Source organism: Heloderma suspectum, chromosome 6, assembly GCF_057233095.1.
Source record: "Heloderma suspectum isolate Gila_16-S chromosome 6, 16-S_ref, whole genome shotgun sequence".
Classification (NCBI taxonomy): domain Eukaryota; kingdom Metazoa; phylum Chordata; class Lepidosauria; order Squamata; family Helodermatidae; genus Heloderma; species Heloderma suspectum.
This window is the reverse complement of record NC_139463.1, coordinates 39,162,484-39,182,610: the sequence shown is the minus strand read 5'-3', so window position 1 is coordinate 39,182,610 and position 20,127 is coordinate 39,162,484. Positions and strand designations below refer to the sequence as shown.

Below are 20,127 nucleotides of genomic sequence, written 5' to 3'. Positions count from 1 at the left end.
GCTGTACAAACTGCTGAGAACCCAGCTCAAGGCAATTAAGGAATGTGCAAGAACTATTAAAAACCAGCAGAGCAGACAACTTAAATGGTCCCAAAGAAACTTTGCTTTATGTTCTTGCTATAGAATTGCCTAATCTAAAATGGCAATGGATGCTTGTCCTTCGAAGAGTTGAGGTATAGGGGGAAGCTCAAGAGGTTCCGCAACATCTGGTAACATGCTATGTGCATCTTCTACACCAGATTTCCCCAACCTGGCCCCTCCAGATGCATTGGATTGCAACTCCTATAATTCCCAGCCAGCATTTTTTCCTAAGTTTAATTGCCATGTCAAATGGTGCTAATGGAAGGGTATTTTTTTCTCAGCTTAATTGACATGCAGGGGGTGGGATTTTTAGGGGGTATTGCAGTATGTGGGGAGGGGAGGGTTGACCCTTCCCTTCCAAGCTGCAATCCCCCTTGAAAATTTCCCCCACATGTCAATTAAGCTGAGAAAAGAACCTTTTGTTGGCACCAGTTGACACTTAGGTCTCTGACCTCCTTTGTGTTGCTTTTCTCACTAGACATGCTTTTGAGCCCGTCTAGTGGAGTTGCAGGGAGAGGAGCTGGAAGGCTTTAGGATCCTGCGTATCCTTGGTGCTTCCCCGTCCCACCCCTTCCCTCTCATTTACATCCTCACCCAAGGTTGCAGCTCTGACTTCAGGTGAAGAAGCCGCCACAGCTGCAAAGGGCAGGGGGAAACATCCCTGTCTGGATTTCACCTCCAGAGTTCATAGCATAACTCTCCCAGGGACCCTAGGATTGTTCCCTAACCCTCTCTTTATTTTGCTTTATATAATTCACAGCCATAATAATTTACACAGCGGTATTCAGGATGAATAAAACCCGTAAAACAAAAATGCAACAACAGTGCAAACCAAAGAACCGCATCCAAGGATTTCTGTATGGACCCACCTGTGGATCAGGTGACTGGTGCTTGTAGGGCCACAGAAGAGAGCATAAATGTTTAAGGGGGGCTAAGTTCAAAAGTTTGAGGAACACTGCACTATCCACAAAACCCTTGTACATGCAGAGCTATTGTAATGAAGGTTCTTTGTTCCCCAAAGTGTAAAGCCAGCTTTCACACCAGAGTGAACATTGGCAAGAAGTCCCTTTAAAAAAAAAAAAGGGGGGGGGGAGAATCTCAATACTGTAGGGTTTGCATTTTGCACTTAGCACAGCAATTTGATTGAAAGCCAAATGACCATCAGCTAATGCATCGAGAACCCCGAGACTCTTACGCAGTAGGCACTTTACTCTAAATGTATGCATGTGTTTTAAAATTATTGCTGTATAGGTCCACAGTCTTTCCCAATGGGAACAGGCCATGCCATTTACTTATCACTAGGCAAAAAAATGCTCTCTAAAGAATTCTCTGACATGGTAGACTGAGCTGTAACCCAACAGTACAGGAAATGTTGCTGATTCCATCACTTCAAAATCTCTAACAGGCATTAAAAACCGAATCCAGGAAAACAGGTCTAAAATTGTGAGCTTATCATTTATTGAAACATACACTTAAGGGGGAGTGGGGTTCAGTTGCCTTCCGTGCATGCGTTAGAGCGGAGTTACATGCGCTTCTTTACTTTGCTGGATAAAAATGTTTCTTTTGCTAATCAAAGATTACATTTTCTCTATATTCTGAGCCCTACATTTAAAAAAAAAACTTGACCAATTTATTAACTATGAACACAGTGATTCTGGTGAAAGGAAATTTGCCAGTGCAGAGGTATATGATCCACTGAAAGGGAAGCACCATTGTGGTGCTTCTGCCCCTTTAAGTCTTCTCAATTATATGAATAACCCCACTAGAAAATTGCGTGAAAAGAAAATTACAGGAGGGTATCCCATCATAGAACTCCTAGTAATGTTTAGTTTGGCTCTAATATCTCTTAGAGCGTAATCCTATGGTCCCAGGGAATATAGGGTTGTTTGGAGTCCCCCTCCTAAGCTTGGAGACACTGCTACAACCTTGGGAAGCTGACTCTAATCCCGATCCCCCACCCTTTCACAGCTGCCGTGGAAAGAGCCGTGCCAGCTGCTTCCCAAGGTCGTAAATGTGGTCTTGAGGGAGAGAAAAGTGGGCGGGTGGAGAGGACAGTGCCTTCTCTAGACAGGCTCAAAGGCCCATCTAGAAGGAGTTCGTAAAAGGAGGACAAAGAGGCAACAGTCACCTCTGTTGCTCCTCCTGCCCTCCCAGCCACAGCCCAGCAGATCATTGGATACTCGGAAACCTCTGAGATGGGAGGATTCCTTCTAATAAGAAAAAGCTTGCCTTTTTCTTCTCCCTGTTAGGTGCCATGCAATCCAGTGAAAGTTAGTCATGTGAAAAGGAAAGTACACCCTCTTTGAGTTCTGTGGTTTTATGTATCAGGACATAATAAAAATCATCTGGTCCATGGCAGGTCTTAAAATTAGGTAAATACAACCTCAGATGAACAACAACACATGACATATTACACTGTGTCATTATTTATTTTACAGAAATAAAGCCAAAATGGAGAAGCCATGTGTGAAAAACTAAGTACACCTTATGATTCAATAGCTTCTAGAACCACCTTTAGCAGCAATAACTTGAAGTAATTGTTTTCTGTATGACTTTATCAGTCTCTCATATCGTGTGGCGCAGAGTGGTAGGCGGCAGTATTGCAACCGAAACTCTCCCCCCAACCTGAGTTCGATCCCAGCAGAAGCTGGGTCTCGGGTAGCCGGCTCAGGTCGACTCAGCTTTCCATCCTTCCGAGGTCGGTAAAATGAGTACCCACCTGGGGGAAAGGTAGTCACAACTGGGGAAGGCAATGGCAAAACACCCCACTATAGTCTGCCATGAAAATGCCAGCGCAAGTGGCGTCCCTCTAGGGGTCATTAATGACCTGGGGCTTGCACAGGAGGAACCTTTCCTTTCACATCATTGTGGAGGAATTTTGGCCCACTCTTCTTTACAACATTGCTTCAGTTCATTGAGGTTTGCAGGCATTTGTTTATGCACAGTTCTTTTAAGGTCCCACCACAGCATTTCAATCAGGTTGAGGTCTGGACTTTGACTGGGCCATTGCAACACCTTGATTCTTTCCTTTTCAGCCATGCTGTTGTAGATTTGCTGGTGTGCTTGGGATCATTGTCCTGTTGCATGACCCAATTTCGGCCTCACAAGAAATCCTTTAGCTGTCGGACAGATGGCCTCACATTTGACTCTAGAATACTTTGGTATACAGAGGAGGTCATGGTCGACTCAATGACTGCAAGGTGCCCAGGTCCTGTGGCTGCAAAACAAGCCCAAATCATCACCCCTCCACCACTGTGCTTGACAGTTGGTAGGAGATGTTTGTGCTGATATGCTGTGTTTGGTTTACGCCAAATGTGGCACTGTGCATTATGACCAAACATCTCCACTTTGGTCTCGTCTGTCCAAAGGACATAGTTCCAGAAGTCTTATGATTTGTTCAGATGCAACTTTGGAAACCTGAGCTGTGCTGTCATTCTTTTTAGAGAGAAGAGGCTTTCTCCTGGCAACCCTTCCAAACAAACTGTACTTGTTCAGTCTTTTTCTAATTGTAGTGTCATGAACTTTAACATTTAACATGCTAACTGAGGCCTGTAGAGTCTGAGATGTAACTCTTGGATGATTTGCAATTTCTCTGAGCATTGCACGGTCTGCCCTTGGGGTGAATTTGAGGGACGTCCACTCCTGGGAAGATTGGCAACTGTCTTGAATGTTTTCCACTTGTGAATAATCTTCCTCACTGTAGAATGATGGACTTTAAATTGTTTGGAAATGGCCTTATAACCCTTCCCAGATTGATGGGCAGCAACAATTGCTTCTATAAGATCATTGCTGATGTCTTTACTCTTTGACATTGTGTTAACACACACCTGAATGCTCAAGACCAGCAAACTCCTGAGACTTCCGGCTTTTCTAGAGGTGGTCACACTTGTTGATGATCAATTAATCAAGGGCACTTGATTAGCAGCACCTGGCTGCTACTTAGCCTCTTCATACCTATGGAAGCAGTAAGGGTGTACTTAGTTTTTCACACATGGCTTCTCCATTTTGGCTTTCTTTCTGTAAAATAAATAATGACACGGTGTAATATGTCATGTGTTGTTGTTCATCTGAGTTGTATTTACCTAATTTTAAGACCTGCTAATTTTAAGATCTCCTGCTGTAGGTATAGAGCTAATCAAGCATTCGCATGTAACAATAAGCCAGGAACCCTGGCTTAATAAACCATGATGTGAATGAGCTGTTGCTAGTGCATGAAGTCCATTCACTCCTGCTTTGCTCCTCCCTTCATGCAAGTGGATAAACAAACCAGAGTGGGGATAACTTTGTGTAACATCTGAACCCACAATTGGGGTTAAATGCACACAAGCAAGCCATGATTGTAAACCAGAGTTTGTTTTTTTGGCTTATGAATCCTAGCTTGTTTGGGAACACTTAACCATAAATCTGAGTTCGGATGTAATGTGAAGCTATCCTCTTCCTGGTTTATTTATCTATTCACACAAATGGAGGCAGTGAATGGTCTGTGTGCACCAGCATGCAGCTTGTTTGACATTGTGATTTATTAAGCCAGTATTCCTGGCTTATTGTTATATGCCAATGTGGCCAGTAAATTAAAGCTGGGAGGGGCGGGGCAGAATAAGGCATTGCTAACTCTTACGGTGCTGTTTATACATTCTAAAGTTGGGAATGCCTGTTTCCACCTTTATTTTACTATTCCCTAACGATCTCCTAAGAGTTTTTAAGCATACCGGTTTTTAAGCATTTCTTGATGGTTTGAAAACCCAGGCACAAGATTTACCTTCCTCACCTGTGGAAGAAATTAATTTTATTCCAACTCTGTATGAAGTATTATTTCCTTTTATAGAGTCCACTGCTACCTGTCTTAAATTAGATAAAAGGCATCCTGTTCTCACAAAAGGCAAAATGTTAATTAACTCCTGCTCAAAAACAAAAGGTATGAAAATGATGCCTCCCGCCCCATCTCTGAGCAAAATCAGCTCCCATGGGATATAATATCCCAGAAAATTGCAAAGCTCTTACAAGGTTTAGATGGAAAGCACATATCCCAGCTCGACTTGTTATTTAGGATGAATAGTCACGTGGAGCTTATTTTCTTCCCAGGTTTTCTCAACACAGGTGCCAGCTCCAGGTTTCTGAGGGCCCTTGGGCAAGTTGCTCTTAGCAGACCCCGTCCCTCAGTGAGTCTGTCTTCTCACCACCATTATGACTGGTTGTTATTGCTCCTTATCCTCTATCATCTTGCTTCCTTGACAGGCAGAGAGCCAGTGAGCAAGTATGCAGTGGCATCTACTGCTCCTTCTCACCAACTCCATTGTCTGCACCAGAGTAAAAGATAGGTGAACAAGCAGAAGGTGAAGAGGAGGAGAAACAACTCCAAAGAGCTCTTGTCAGTGGGCCCCTGCTGGAGTGTGGGCCCTCAGCAGGTGCCCAACCATGCCTACCCTTCGCTCCAGTCCTGCTCATCACAGTAATTTCTGTGAACAAGTATAGCAATACTGATATATTAAAAAATAGTAATTGTGATGGCAGCCTATGCAAATCGTACCAATAATGCATTCATCGTTTGTCTTTTATTATGATCACCAGAAATGATCTGAGAAGCAAGAAATGTTTTGACTGACCTTGGACTACAAAAAGTCCTTGAATTTTAGCCTGACAACAAATTTGCATGCTGATGAGGAGCAGGCCCCTTGCATGGAAACAGCCTCCCCTTCCATAATCCAACTGACATTGCTTGAGGCCTGGATCTCACATGCATGTTTGTCATTTGATGACTGCAACATACAATGATGCCTTGCATGTGTGAATGAAGTGACCACACAGAGAACTTTTCTATCAGCTCAAATGCAACATTTCCCCCCCCCCAAAGGAATCAGTTCACATTTTCAGCTGCAAGACATCAAGTGTATAGTAAACAAGTATACAGAAAGCTGGTGATGTACATGCATGCTTGAACCATCCCTGTGAGTCGGGCAGGAGTACGTGTAATTTACCCCATACCCCTTTGGGGAGAGGGAACGGATCACAGGAATTAGGTGAATTGCACCTAGTTCTGTACTTTTGGATTAAGAACCTTAGCAGACATTGTATCCAAATCTTCAAGAGTTCTCTCTTGAATGAGGGCTAGCAAGTTACCATTTTCAAAGCAAAAGCTGGGATTATTATGATTTTACTAAGAGCCTCTTGAACCAGGAAAGCAAAAGAAAATGCCTCCTTGGATTCATACTGTGCGCTCCTGCTCATAAACAGAGGTAAACTGAAATTTAATCTGTTCTGTACATCCTGGTGAAAAGACATACATGTGTTGCATAAGAGCAGAACATAATTCAAAAGAGCCTGAGTATTTTAATTTCCCATCTAGTGGCAAGTGAAGGAAGATGAGGTAGGCTAGAGATGCTTTGCAGATGGCTGTGTTGCACAGTTATTGAGGGCTTGTGCTTTGGATGTGCCCTTTTCCTACGAACATTTCAAAGAGGCTGGTAAGGAAGAGAGAAGGCTGCATCTTTGAAATGTCTAGATACTAATCTGATATGGAGCAATCTTCAAGTCTGGTTCACAAGATCTACATGTCGAAGTTACATTTGGCTCTCCAGCACCATGAGACACCATGACACTATGGACAATGCAGTGCCTACACTTGCACAAAGAACCCCCATATAAGAGGCGGAAACAGGAAGGAGGGCGGAGCACCAGGTGTGACGGGAAGGGAAGCACAAGGCACCAACAATGGTTACCTCCCCTCCTTCCACCCAAACTCCCTACCCACAAGCCTGAGGGAAACCCCTCTAGGAGCCCTCTCTTCTTACCTGGACTTTGGCTGGCTGGTCATCTGCATCACTTCTAGTCAGCGCCAGCGATTTAGAACCTGGAGCAAAGCAGTGAGAGCAGTAGCTGTGCCAGTGAATGGATGAGTGGTTGCTTCCCTAGCAAGTGTCTCCGGAGCTGGATGCTTCAATACTTTTTGCTCCAGTGGAGAGGTGTCCTCTTTACAGAGGACAGTCCTCTATCCGAGTCTGGTTTAAAGATAAAGAATCAAAAGAAGGGAGAGGAGCAGGGGCCTTGAGTTTGCCTACCCACAGTACCTGGACAGCAGACTGAGCAAGGTGCACAGGTCACAGTCTTCTACACTCTGGTGAGATGTACTGTATTTCTATTTAAATTATTATAATAGTTGTTAAATTTGCATCTATACGTGTAAATTAACATATGCAAATGTTATGCAAATAGGTGTTCTCTTTCATCCTCTTTTTTGGCAATGCCTAAGCGGTCCTCCTACAGTCAACGTTGGTTTCTCCAGAGCAGAGGCGGGGAACCTTAAGCTTGCAGACCAAATCTGGCCCTCCAGGGGTCCCAATCCAACCCTCTGGGCTTCCCCAGGGGGCCATGCCTCCACCCTGGCCCATTCACCTTTCACCTGGCTGCCAATTGTTTGGTAGTTTCCTGGACTTTGCATGGTTTTACCCATTCTAAAGGATTAAAATGCCTCTCCTAAGGCTTGGCTACTGGCAGCAAGAGTGTTAAGCTAAAATATGCTGGTATTTTGGCCTCTCCCCTTTTCACTTGGCCCCACCCACCCCTGGAATGTGGGCCCCAGAGCTTCTCTGCAACTGGATTTGGCCCTTGGGCTGAAACAGTTTCCTCGCTCCTTCTCCAAAGCACGTTCTGATTTGAATGTGGCTATATGTCGCCAATGGCTCGATGACAGGTGTGACACTTCTTCTTTTTTTTCTCTTTCCTGCTTGTCTCTTTAAAATGGGAATGCCGAAAGGTAAAGCCTGAGGCACCCTGACTTCTTTGCAAGTTCGGAGCAGAGGAATCTTTCATATGCACCTGTTCCAGAGGCCATACCTGAAGCTACGGACAAATGCTTATGCAAAGCGTGGCGCAGATGACAGGAGACATGTACCAAATGTCATGGAAAGTTCCAGCCTGTGCCCGTACAGTGCTTCAGGCATAGCGTAAGATAATTTTAAATAAACCCAACTGGTTTGCAGCTTATGTCCAGCAGCCATTCCAAATCACTTTGGCCTGGGTGTAAACACAACCCATAACATTTCTGGTAGGAGATGTGCTGCAACGGCCGCCAGCCAGCACTACAGATTAGCTGCAAGGATTTTTACCTGCCAGAGTTTAGGCTTCTGGATTTTATTTGCACCATTTGCTGTACTTGGTCATGCTGGATTAAACTTTCTCAATGTCACAGGCTAGAGAAGAGACTTAGAACACAACAGATTGATCCCCCCGCCCCCCAAGTTAAAGGTGTTCTTAAAGATGTATTCGTGGTACATCCGCATCTCCTTTCCTGACTTTATAGTCCCACCACTTTGTCAAGAAACACCATTGACAAAGAGGGCTGGTGTGAGCGTAGCTGTAGTGGTTAGAGTGTTGGACTAGGACTTGGGAAACTTGGGTTCAAATCTGCACCCAGCCATGAATGTCACAGTTGACCTTGGCTCACTCACCATCCCACAGCCTAACCTACCTTGCAGGATTGATGTGAGGATAAAAAGGAGAGAGGAAGAACGGTGTAGTGGCAAACCAGGTTGTGTAGCGGCTAGACTCAAGTACCGTACCATAGTTAAGTGTGCACCACTGCAGCAGTTTACCATAAGAGGGAGCCGTTGGCCTGCTAGTTGCTACATTTCGCTGCCTGTTAGGGATGTCAGATAAATCCATTTGTGGGGTGGAGTTCGATGGGTTTTCCTAGGCTCGGACCTCTGGGCTTTGTTTCGGTTACCAGTGTGGCTCCCAGCTTGAACTGCAGCGAGTCAGGCCAGTTCACAACTTTTCCAGAAATTTTGTATGGGGGGAGGGGGAGGTCCTACAATTTGCACAAATTTCCAAACAATCTGTGTGAGTTACGGCCAAATTTCTGTAATTTCTGCAAATTGTGCAGAAATTTGCACACGTTGCAAAACCCTCCCCAAAACGTGCAAAAACATTCCTGGAGTTTGGGGAACAGCCCGCAGCTTGGCTCACAGAGCGAGTCGTACATGCTACAGAACTCTGTCAAGCCAAAAAAGAACTGGATTTCCCAGCAACGGACATCCCTAATGCCAAGCCAGAAACATAGTGGGCCAGAAGGAGGTACTACTGTTTACTGCCTCTGCAATAGTGAGGTGACACACAAGGCCTCCGTGGTTCAGCTAGGGTTGGACCTTATTTATTTATTAGATTTATGAGCCGCCCATCTGGCCGGCTACCCGGCCACTCTACCTTGGGGCCAAAGTCCAGCCCCCTGCAGCCCAGCCCCCCACTGCCAAATAATCACCCAGAGAGTGGCAGATGATCAGGGCAGCCAAGGGAAATTCCTGCAGTAATGATGGATGCTATGATTTAAGAGACTTTAAAATGCAAAACTACACATGCTCGGAGTGTTTTTAAACACAGCTGGCAAACATTTTAACTTCCATAACAGGGGTGCAGACCCTCAGCCTTGCGGGCCAGATCCAGCCTTCCAGGGGTCCCAATTTGGCCATCTGGGGTTCCCCAGAAGATCACACCCCATTCCCCCAACTGATCGTTTGATGGTTTCTCAGCTTTTGTGCCATTTCCCCCAATTCTAAAAGGTTGAAATGCCTCTCCTAAGGCTTAGCTACTGACTGTAAGAGCTTTTAAGCTAAAAAAAAATGCTGGTATTTTTTGTATTTTGAGCCATTTGCCTTTGGTCCACCCCCCCCCCCTTTGAGAGCCTCATGTGGCGCAGAGTGCTAGGCAGTAGTATTGCAACCGAAACTCGCCCCACGACCTGAGTTCGATCCCAGCGGAAGCTGGGTCCCAGGTAGCCGGCTGAGGTCAACTCAGCCTTCCATCCTTCCGAGGTCAGTAAAATGAGCACCCAGCTTGCTGGGGGAAAGGTAGTCACGACTGGGGAAAGCAATCGCAAACCACCCCGCTATAGTCTGCCATGAAAACACCAGCGCAAGCGGTGTCCCTCTAGGAGTCAGCAATGACTCGGTGCTTGCACAGGAGGAACCTTTCCTTTCCTTTCCACCCCCTTTGGCTTCAGCCCTGCCCACCACTGGACTGCAGCCCCGGAGAGCTTCTCCAAAATGGAATTTGGCCCTCCAGCTGAAAGAGGTTCTGCACCCCTGATGCAAAGAATGTAGACACAGTTATGTAGCATGGATTGGCGGGGGTGGGTGGTGGAAATGTTGTGTGGCCCCTGTAAGATTATTAAGTCCAGGGTCAAAAATTACCCAGCTGCACCACCGCATCTAGTCCAGGGTCCTGTTTTCCATTGTAGTCAGCCAGTTGACTTGTGGAAGCCCACAAACGGTACGTGAGCACAATCACCTTCCACCATTGCTTTCCAGTGACTGGTATTCAGAGACGTGGTGCCTCTGATCTGGAGGTGTTAGCATATAGCCATCACGACAAGCAGCCGCTGATAGACCTATCCTCTGTGCAGGGCTGGCCTTACCATTAGGCAGAGTCAAGCAATAGCGTCAGGCGGCAGATGCTGGGAGGCAGCAGCAACGTGTTGGAGGAGACACCTATGTGCCATATGGCCTGCTTTGCACCCCCTAAGTTAGACTGCTGCCTTCCGCTGCCGTGGAAGACGCTGTCTCATCAGTGTTGAAGACAGATTTCTCTGCCAGTCCAGTCTAATTTTGTACGAGGAATGGGAGAGGACACCATCTTTGCATCAGGCAGCAAAATGCTTTGGGCCAGCCCTGGTTCCATGAATTTGTCTAATCCCCTTTTAAATCCATCCAAGCAAGTGGCCATCACCACATGTGGCAGGAAATTCCATAAGGGTACAATCCTATGCATGTTTAGATAGGGAAAAAAGTCCTACAACTCCCAGCATACTCCAGCCAGCCACGCTGGTTAGGAGCTGTAGGACCTTTTTCTGTCTAAACATGCACCAGATTGCATCCTAAATTAATTATGCTTTGTGGAAACTCAGTAACCAAGAAACCTGATAATTGACCCTCTTCAAACTGGAATAGGTTTAATCCTGTTACCACAATGCCTGTTCTGGGTCCCAATGTTTTATAGTGCCATCGATGCTCAAATCAAATCGAGGTGACCGTATGCAAAGGTAAAGGGCTCCTGTATCTTCACTAGCTGTGTAGAAGAACATTGTGGCACATCCAGCTTGTCAAAGAATGGTGCTGCAAAGACAAGAAAAGCTGCCCCTGCTCAAATTCTCTTTCTCGAAGCCACCCTGTCTTTGTTTTGTACCTGGTCACCTGAGGTCAGGATGCCCCAAATCTGCTCTGGCCCACAGCAGAAAGGCCGAGTACAGACCAGAAGTCATGCCTGGCAATCACATGCTGGACGGCTCTTTTTATTATGGTTACCTGACTGCTCTGGTATGCATGGACAAATTCTCTCAAATGATCACAGAGCAAAGGCTCTGTGACCTTGGGATCTTGACTAGGCTGGAGTTGCAGCAATGGCACACAGCAGCCACAGCAGCATTTCTGAGCTTCTGATATTCCCCTGCAGGGATTACATAAGACACCTGACAATACCTACCTACAGGCACCTTGTGATAGTTCCTGTCTGGGCAGTATTTATACAGCTGCAGATCTTTCACAGGAGGAAAGGAGGGTTCTATTTTGGGAATTATGTTTTGGCTTGACCTATATACAAAGTACGTACAATATGCAGTCACAAGGTAGGGGCTGAATGAGTACCCACAACTAGATGAAATCCTGATTTTTGTTTCAGTAGTGCTCAGGTTTAGAGAATTGCCCTGCAGGATCTCAAAAGGCCAGGTAGCCAAGAAGCACTCCACTTATCCCCTTTTGCATAATGCCCCTCTGGCTTCGTTACGTGCATGATGGCAGAGCTCTTCTTCGTACTTTATAGAGGTATTGGGTCCACACTACTGTCCTGCTTAAAGCTTGAACCCCATAAAGTTTGTTCCTGCATGTACCCTCATTTATTTATAATTATGCTTATGGCATAATTAAGGGCACTCCTTAAGGGCAGGAGTGGGGAACCTTTCAACTTCCACATGATGTTACACTCCAACTCCCATCAGCCCCAGCTAGCATGACCAAAGGTCAGGGTGATGGGAATTTAGTCCAGCAACATCTGGAGGGCCACAGGTTCCCCTCCCCTATTTTAGGGAAATCATGTGTTTACTGTGCTTCCACATTGCATTCATAGGGAAAAGTGTGGTTTAGATGTATTTATTATTTTACTTACTGTATTTGGTACCCTGTACTTTGCATCCTGGAGGACTCCCAGCATGACTTACAAAATGAATTAAAGATGGCAACACATAAAGCAATATTCAGTAAAACATACAGAGTTTTTTTTAAAAAATCACATAGTGCACATAGATGCATAGGAAACTACATTATGCCAGGCCTACCTCGACCAATATTCTGACTGGCAGCAGCTCTCTGTGGGCTCTCAGGCAGAGGTCTCTCAGGTCTTTCCCCATCACTTGCTATCTCACATCCTCACAGGAGCACCTCGGGACTTCATGGAGACCATGGCCTCCTGGGAGCTGCACCATATTCTAACTGGGCCCACCCATGTAGCCGGTCATGCGCTAGACCTTGTGTTTGTTTCTGGAGAAGCGGGGAGTGATCTGGAAGTCGGGGGTGTATCCACCACCCCCTTGTCATGGTCAGATCACTATCTGGTGACATTAGACTTCTCGGTTCCACAACCCCTCCGCAGGGGGGGAGGACCCATTAAAATGGTCCGCCCCAGGCGTCTTATGGATCCAAATGGATTCCTGAACGCGCTTGGGAATTCTCTGGGGCATGCCAACGGCCACTCGGTCGAGACCCTGGTGGGTGGCTGGAATGCTGCAATCACTGGGGCATTAGATCGGGTGACTCCGAAACGCCCTCTCCCCCTGAACAGGGCTCGGACTGCACCATGGTTCAATCCGCGGTTACGAGCTCTGAAACAGGAGGTGAGATGGCTAGAGCGCCGGTGGCGGAAGTCTCGCTCCAAAGACGATCAGACACGGGCTAGAGCTCTATCTTCAGCCTATCACATGGCGGTGAAGGCAGCAAAAAAGGAATATTATGCTGCCTCCATCGCGTCTGCAGAGTGCTGCCTCAGGAGGCTGTTCCAAGTGGTCCGAAGCCTGGTCGGTCCTGTGGCTCCGGAACCACTGGAGCATTCTAAGGCCTCCTGTGAGGCTTTGGCAAGGCACTTTGCAGATAAAATTGATCAGATTAGGTGTGTTACTCTGCACACTGTGGATACAGTTAGTGAGCAAGAGGCGGCCTGTGGCAAACCGGTTTTGTGGGATCGGTTCCAGCTTTTTCCTCCTGATGAAGTGGACAAGGTGCTTTCATCTGTAAGGCCGGACAGCGCTGTATCAACTCCATCTGATACGGCGGCTGCGCCCCTTCCTTCCCGACCATCTGCTCCCATCGGTAGTACATGCCCTGGTGTCCTCTCGTTTAGACTACTGTAATGCGCTCTACGTGGGGTTACCCTTGAAGACGGTTCGGAAGCTGCAGCTGGTACAGAACGTGGCGGCTCGCCTGATTAAAGGCAGCCGCCGGCGAGATCACATCACTCCAGTGTTGAAGGAGTTGCAGTGGTTACCAGTTGTTTTCCGGGCCAAATTCAAGGTGTTGGATTTGACCTTTAAAACCCTATATGGTTCCGGCCCAGCCTATCTTAAGGAGCGCCTCCAGCAGCACCAGACAGGCCGCTTAACAAGATCAGCCTCGGATGGCCTTCTCTCTGTCCCATCAGCCAGGACAGCTAGACTGGTGGGAGAGGGCCTTTTCTGTGGTGGCCCCCACTCTGTGGAACTCCCTCCCTAGGGAACTCCGTCATGCCCCCTCTTTAATGAGCTTCCGTCGTGCATTAAAAACATGGTTGTTCAGGCAGGCATTTGGGGTGGGTTAGGGTATTTAAAAAAAAAATTATGGTAAATTTTTATTGTTTTAAATTGTTTTATGGTGGGTTGTACATCGCCCAGAGTGGCTGGGTGACCAGTCAGATGGGTGATTAATAAATTTAATAAATAAATAAATAAATAAATCTCATCCTTTTAACTGGAGATTCCAAGTATTGAACCCGAGACTTTCTGCATGCAAAGCATCTGGTCTGCCATTGACCTATGGTCCCTCAGCTACTTCTATAATAATAAAAGAGGATGCGTTTCTGTCTGTCTGTCCGTCCATCAGTGTTGTAGCACCAAGACCATGAAACCTAGATACCTGAAACTTGGCATGCATTCTACAGGGATCCTGGGAGTGTGAACCTCAGGGTAGCTCAGGTGAAACCTGCTAGAGCCTTATATGAATGTCTCCAGCAGACCCTGCCACATTCCATCTCAAGATTGTGATCATACAGACACCATGACTTAAATATCATGAACTTCCTCCCCTCCCCCCCCGCCCCAACCCAACCCACTTTTTGTAACGTCTTGCCCAATGAAGAGATCGGAAGATATCAAAAGGTTGCACATTCTTTGTGACCTTTTAATAAAGGTATTATACCAATATGGATTTTGGAATTTTGTCTTATGGCCAACACAGCTATTTTGCTTTTTTCACCAAGGTATAATTCCCATGGTTCTTCAGGATAACTGATACAAAACCAACATGCATTTGTACTGTATATATCCCCCACAGACAACCGGCTGATTGTGTTCAATTGTATCATTTCAGGCTGTAGGTTCTGTTGATGCTCTGCACTGTAGCCTGGGTTGTAGGTTTCTCCCATGGCAGGGATGCAGACTCTCTTTCAGCCCAAGGGCCAAATTCCATTTCAGAGAAATTCTTGGGGGGTGCATTCCAGTGGTGGGTGGGGCTGAAGGAAAAGGGGTGGGGCAAAGCAGCCAAAAATACTAGCATATTTTAGCTTAAATACATTACTGCCAGTATCTAAGCCTTAGGAGAGACATTTCAACCTTAGAGAATGTGGAACGAACTGCTCAAAAGCTGGGAAACCACCAAATGGAGAAAGAGGGCGGAACCAGGGGAAGGGGGCATAGCCTTCTGTGGACCCCCAGAGGGCTAGATTTGACTCCTGGGCCTGAGTTTCTGCACCCCCATGCTGTGGGGGAGATCTTTAGCAGAGGTCAGGTTTCTCAGAGAAGCCAGCTAACAGGAGATCAGCTCCACAGAAAGCTCCAAGTGGTGGTGTTTATATGTTGCTCCAACAAGAAGCATTTCAAGACTGAGTCTTAAATAAGAGTTTAGTTGCCTTTAGACTGCTTGGTTCTACCTCCACACTGACTGAGCCTTTGTCTCTTAAAGGAACCTGGCCTGTTCTAGCAGCTTCAAGCTGCAACAACGTGGGAGTGGCTGTGGCATGCGAGTGTCCTCATGGCTAGAGTCTAAAGATGGCAATGCAGCCTCTTCAAGATGCAGGGGAGCTGACCCCCCTATGAACTCTCTGGGGAACTGAGTCCTGGGGAGGTGGAAGCCTCATTATGATGTCTTTCTGTGACTGAATCCTCTCCCTGAATTGTTAACTCTGGAGTCTTTTCTTCAAAGGACAAGGGGTCAGGATTCTCTGAGGGTGAGGGTTCAGGGTGCTGGTCCATTACATCATCATGCTGTGCAGACTAGCTGTACTTTTTCATCACCACTGGAATTATGGGCACTAATTTCCTGCCAGGTGATAAAGACACAGTCACTATTTGAGTAACAGACTGAACATGAATCAGCAGTGTGATTCAGTGAGTCATGAGGCCAGGGGCTGTTTTAAGTTGCATGCTTTCCAAGATTTGTGAAGTAATACCACCAGTCTGCTCAGAACTAGGAAGACTTCACTTGGAGTACCCTAGTCAGTTCCGTTCTGGCAGTCCCTGCTCCAGAATTATGCTGAAGTGTAGCACAGGATTCAAGAGATACATTAGGAAGAATATAAAGATTCCAGAAAGCAAATCATCTGAGAAAAAGGATCTGGGGAAAAATCAACCCTGAAGGAATCTGGTACGTTCAGCCTTATACGTGTGGGTGTTCTGATGCTGCGCTGGCAAATTTAACAGGCTGGGTCCAGACAAGGGTTGGATTCAGATTTACACTGGATCAACTGTGCTGGTAGAAATAGAATTCCCTGCCACCACTGCCTCCCCATAGCAGCCTCTCCAACCCCCTGAAAATACTACACAGAGTCAGGAGAGCCTGCTGGATGGGGTGAGCTGTGGTTTGGGTGGAGGGGGATTCCCCCCAAATTAGGCAGAGGGACCTTACCTGAGTGGAGTCCTTCCTCTTGTGGAATGTTCTTTCCTCTCACAGAAGGCAGATGCTGGATCCACCCATCAACTTTTATCATGCAATTGACCTGCCCCACTCACAGAATTTTCCTGGGGGATCCAGCAGAGGTGTAGTGGAGCCAGGACTTTCCGGGATGCAGCACTGGTACTTTTTTTTTTATTACCAGGGACACTGACATCATCTGCCACCCCTCTCAGAGTTCTCTGTTCCCTCTACGCTTAGCTCCAATTCTCACTGTAGCCATGGGGAAATGATCTCCCCCCCCACACACACACACATGCACACAACAGTATATTATTTCCTGTTGTAATGCAAGGTATTTTCTGGTGGCTTGGTCTTGAGTGGGCAAATTGAGCCCTCTGAACTTTACAAAAGCCCTTTTCCTGGTGGAGATGAAAACTGCTAGAACTGGTTTATTGATATGGATCAAACTCAGATGCCTGAATTTTCGGATTCTCTTGGGAGGCATGGTTATGGGGACTGTCATGATGAGAGCCTGCACTTCAAAATTTACCACTACACCACTGGGATCCAGACAATGATATCTTCCACTTGTAACCCTCCTGTGTTACCACACTGCTTATTTGGTGTTTTTTCTTTCCACAAAAAAATCTATTAAGGAGGAAAAGACAGAATAACTGCATGTCTTTTGAGTTGTAGTGCCAGGAGCCCTCTGGAAGCACCCTTTTTAAAAAGGATCTTGGGAAAAGGGAAGGGCAGTGGAGAAACAATGCACCCTGGAACAGAATAAGCCATGGGTGGACAGAAGGTAGATCTGGATCTACTGGTAGACCCAGTGGAGGCTGGTGGCTCCGATGTCTGTGTGGTGGTAAATCCACTCTGGGTTTCAGTCAGAACTCTAATGGTGCAACCCAGAGATCTACTGGGCAGATCTCTGGGTGATTTGCAGAAAATTGGCAAGGATTTATGACTTCCAATGGTTTAACAATAGCAACAAAATTAATGTAGAAAGGGGAAGGGGAGAGGAAGTTAAGCAGGAGTGCATTTTTGGGTGGAAAGACTGTGACCTCCATTCAGTTCTGGTGCTCAAAACAAATTCCTGGGCTCAGAATTCTAAGTGTATAACTTTTACACCAAGCTCCAGTTGGTGGTTCTTGGGATACTAGTAAAAAAACAAAGTAGATCCTATCAGCCTAACTAAAGTATGTGCACCCCAGGATAAGTAGCACTGGAATAGGCCATATAGGGCTTCTCTACATGAGGGTAAAATCCCGCACCCTTACCGGGACTTCTGCTTCCAAATTCTTTGTGGAATTAAGATCGGCGCCTTTACATGGGCTGTTTTGGGGGGATTTTCTTTCTTGGCAAGTTCTATATGTTTCATTATACAGCCACTAGATGGTGCTGCAATATAGCAGAATTGCGCATTTTCACAAGGCTTCTATGGTGGGATATAGCGGGATAGAGAGTAAATACTAGACTTTCCTCATTATGACCGCCCCGCCCCCCCGCGATAATGGTTGCAAAGAGTGGGAGAAGCCCTGTAGGAGGAGGATGTCATGTGAAGGACCCATAAACTTCCATGAGTAACCAATCTTGATCGCAGGATAAAAGGCCTGTGTGGAGAAGCCCACAGACGCAGATAAGCAGCACCGGGTTTAAGTTGGGTGGTAGATTTAACTGAAAATTAGGAAGAGCTTCTTAATTACAAGTGCAAATTCAGTTAAATGTTTGTTTGTTTTTTAAGTTAGCTGGTCATTTGTTCCCAAGAGATGTTTCCTTTTAAAGACAGATTTTGCATTTGTCAAGAATTATTTAGTTTGAGATATTCTGCTGTAGGTAAGGAGATTGGGTTGGGATGATACACAAAGACTCTCGTGGATGTAATGTTCCAAATTGGGAAAATGTGGAAGGAGCCCAACATAGGGCATACAGTGACCAGCCTTGTCTGAAATGTCCATGTTGGCTGGGGATGATGGGATTTGTAGACCCAATACATCTGGAGAGCACCAGATGAGAGCACCAATGACAGCAAGGCCCCCGTGCCCCAGTATATTCACAGGGACCCCCCTGAATACCTTTGGTCATGTGGTGAAGCTTGGCATGGTGTGTCTCCTCTGGCAGAGGTTTTTGTTAATGTCCGTATTTGCGTGAAATGGGTATGCATGTATTTTCTCTTTGGGGCCAAAAGCCACTGGGGGGGGGGCAATTTGGGGGCGGAGAACCAGAAAAGAAGCAGGCCAGCCCTACCATTAGGCAGCATGAGGCAGTCGCCTCAGGCGGCAGATGCCGGGAGGTGGCAGCAAGGTATTGCAAGAGTGATCTGTGGGCCATGTGGCCTGCCCTGCACCCCCTAAGCTAGCCTGCTGCCTTTAGGTGTGGTGGAGGATGCTGCCCCACTGTCGGTGTCAAAGAAAGATTCAACTGCCAGTCCAGTTGGCTTATGTACCTAGAATGGGAGGGGACACTATCTTGTCCTTCGCCACAGGTAGCAAAATGTGTTGGGCCAGCCCTGCAGAGAAGAAAGGGTTAAGATGCACAAGTCTTCTACCGAAGACAGCCAAGGAGGTGACTAGTATCATGTATAGTTTGAGCCCAGTTCTCAATAAGGGCTGTAAGCTAAAACCATTTATTTATTTTGGTATTTTTACCCTGTTTTTCGAGGTAAACTACCTTTACAAAGCAGTGTACAATACCACTAAGATACGATAAATAAAATTTTAAAATAATAATTCAAGAAAAACAAACAAGCAACAGCAGTTTAAAACAGGTGCCAAAAAAGAAAGGAAAAAATCAATTTTTAAAAAAGCCTTCCAAAACAGAAATATATCCAGAGCACATATAAAAACAGGCAGGGAAGGAGTGGGCTTGGTAGATAGAATCATAGAATAGTAGGGTTGGAAGGGGCCTACAAGGCCATTGAGTCCAACCCCCTGCTCAATGCAGGAATCCAAGTCAGAGCATCCCTGACAGATGGCTGTCCAGCCTCGTCTTCAATGCCTCCAGTGTGGGAGAGCCCACCACCTCCCTAGGGAATTGGTTCCACTGTCGTATTGCTCTAACAGGAAGTTTTTCCTAATGTTCAGATGGAATCTGGCTTCCTGTCACTTGAGCCCATTATTCTGTGTCCTGCACTCTGGGATGATCAAGAAGAGATCCTGGCCTTCTTCTCTGTGACAACCTTTCAAATACTTGAAGAGTGCTATCATATCGCCCCTCAGTCTTCTCTTCTCAAGGCTAAACATGCCGTTCTTTCAGTCTCTCCTCATAGGGCTTTGTTTCCAGTCCCCTGATCATCTTTGCTGCCCTCCTCTGAACCCTCTCCAGTTTGTCTGCATCCTTCTTAAAGTGTGGTGCCCAGAACTGGACACAGTACTCCAAATGAGGCCTAACCAGTGCTGAGTAGAGGGGAACTAGTACTTCCCAGGATTTGGAAGCTATGCTTCTATTAATGCAGCCCAAAATAGCATTTGCCTTTTTTGCAGCCACATCACATTGTTGCCTCATATTCAGCTTGTGATTGACAACAATTCCAAGATCCTTCTTGCTTGTAGTGTTGTTGAGCCATGTATCCCCCATCTTGTAACTGTGCATTTGGTTTCTTTTTCCTAGGTGCAGAACTTGGCATTTATCCCTATTAAATGTCATTCTGTTGTTTTCTGCCCAGTGCTCCAGTCTATCCAGATCACTCTGAATTTTGTTTCTGTCTTCCAAAGTATTAGCTATCCTGCCCAATTTTGTGTCATCTGCAAATGTGATCAGCATTCTCTGCACCTCCTCCTCCAAGTCATTAATAAAAATATTGAAGAGCACTGGGCCCAAGACTGAGCCCTGCGGCACCCCACTCGTTACCTCTCCCCAGTTTGAGAAGGTCCCATTGAGAAGCACTCTTTGAGTCCGATTCTGTAGCCAACTGTGGATCCACCGGATCGTT

General features: G+C 46.3%; 1 protein-coding gene across 1 annotated transcript in view; it reads left to right on the top strand.

Annotated features, from left to right (window-relative positions):
• The window catches only part of RHOBTB2 (Rho related BTB domain containing 2), an 83,708-nt gene that overhangs the window by 3,619 nt on the left and 59,962 nt on the right, over positions 1-20,127 (top strand). The gene's annotated exons all lie outside the window — the stretch shown is intronic.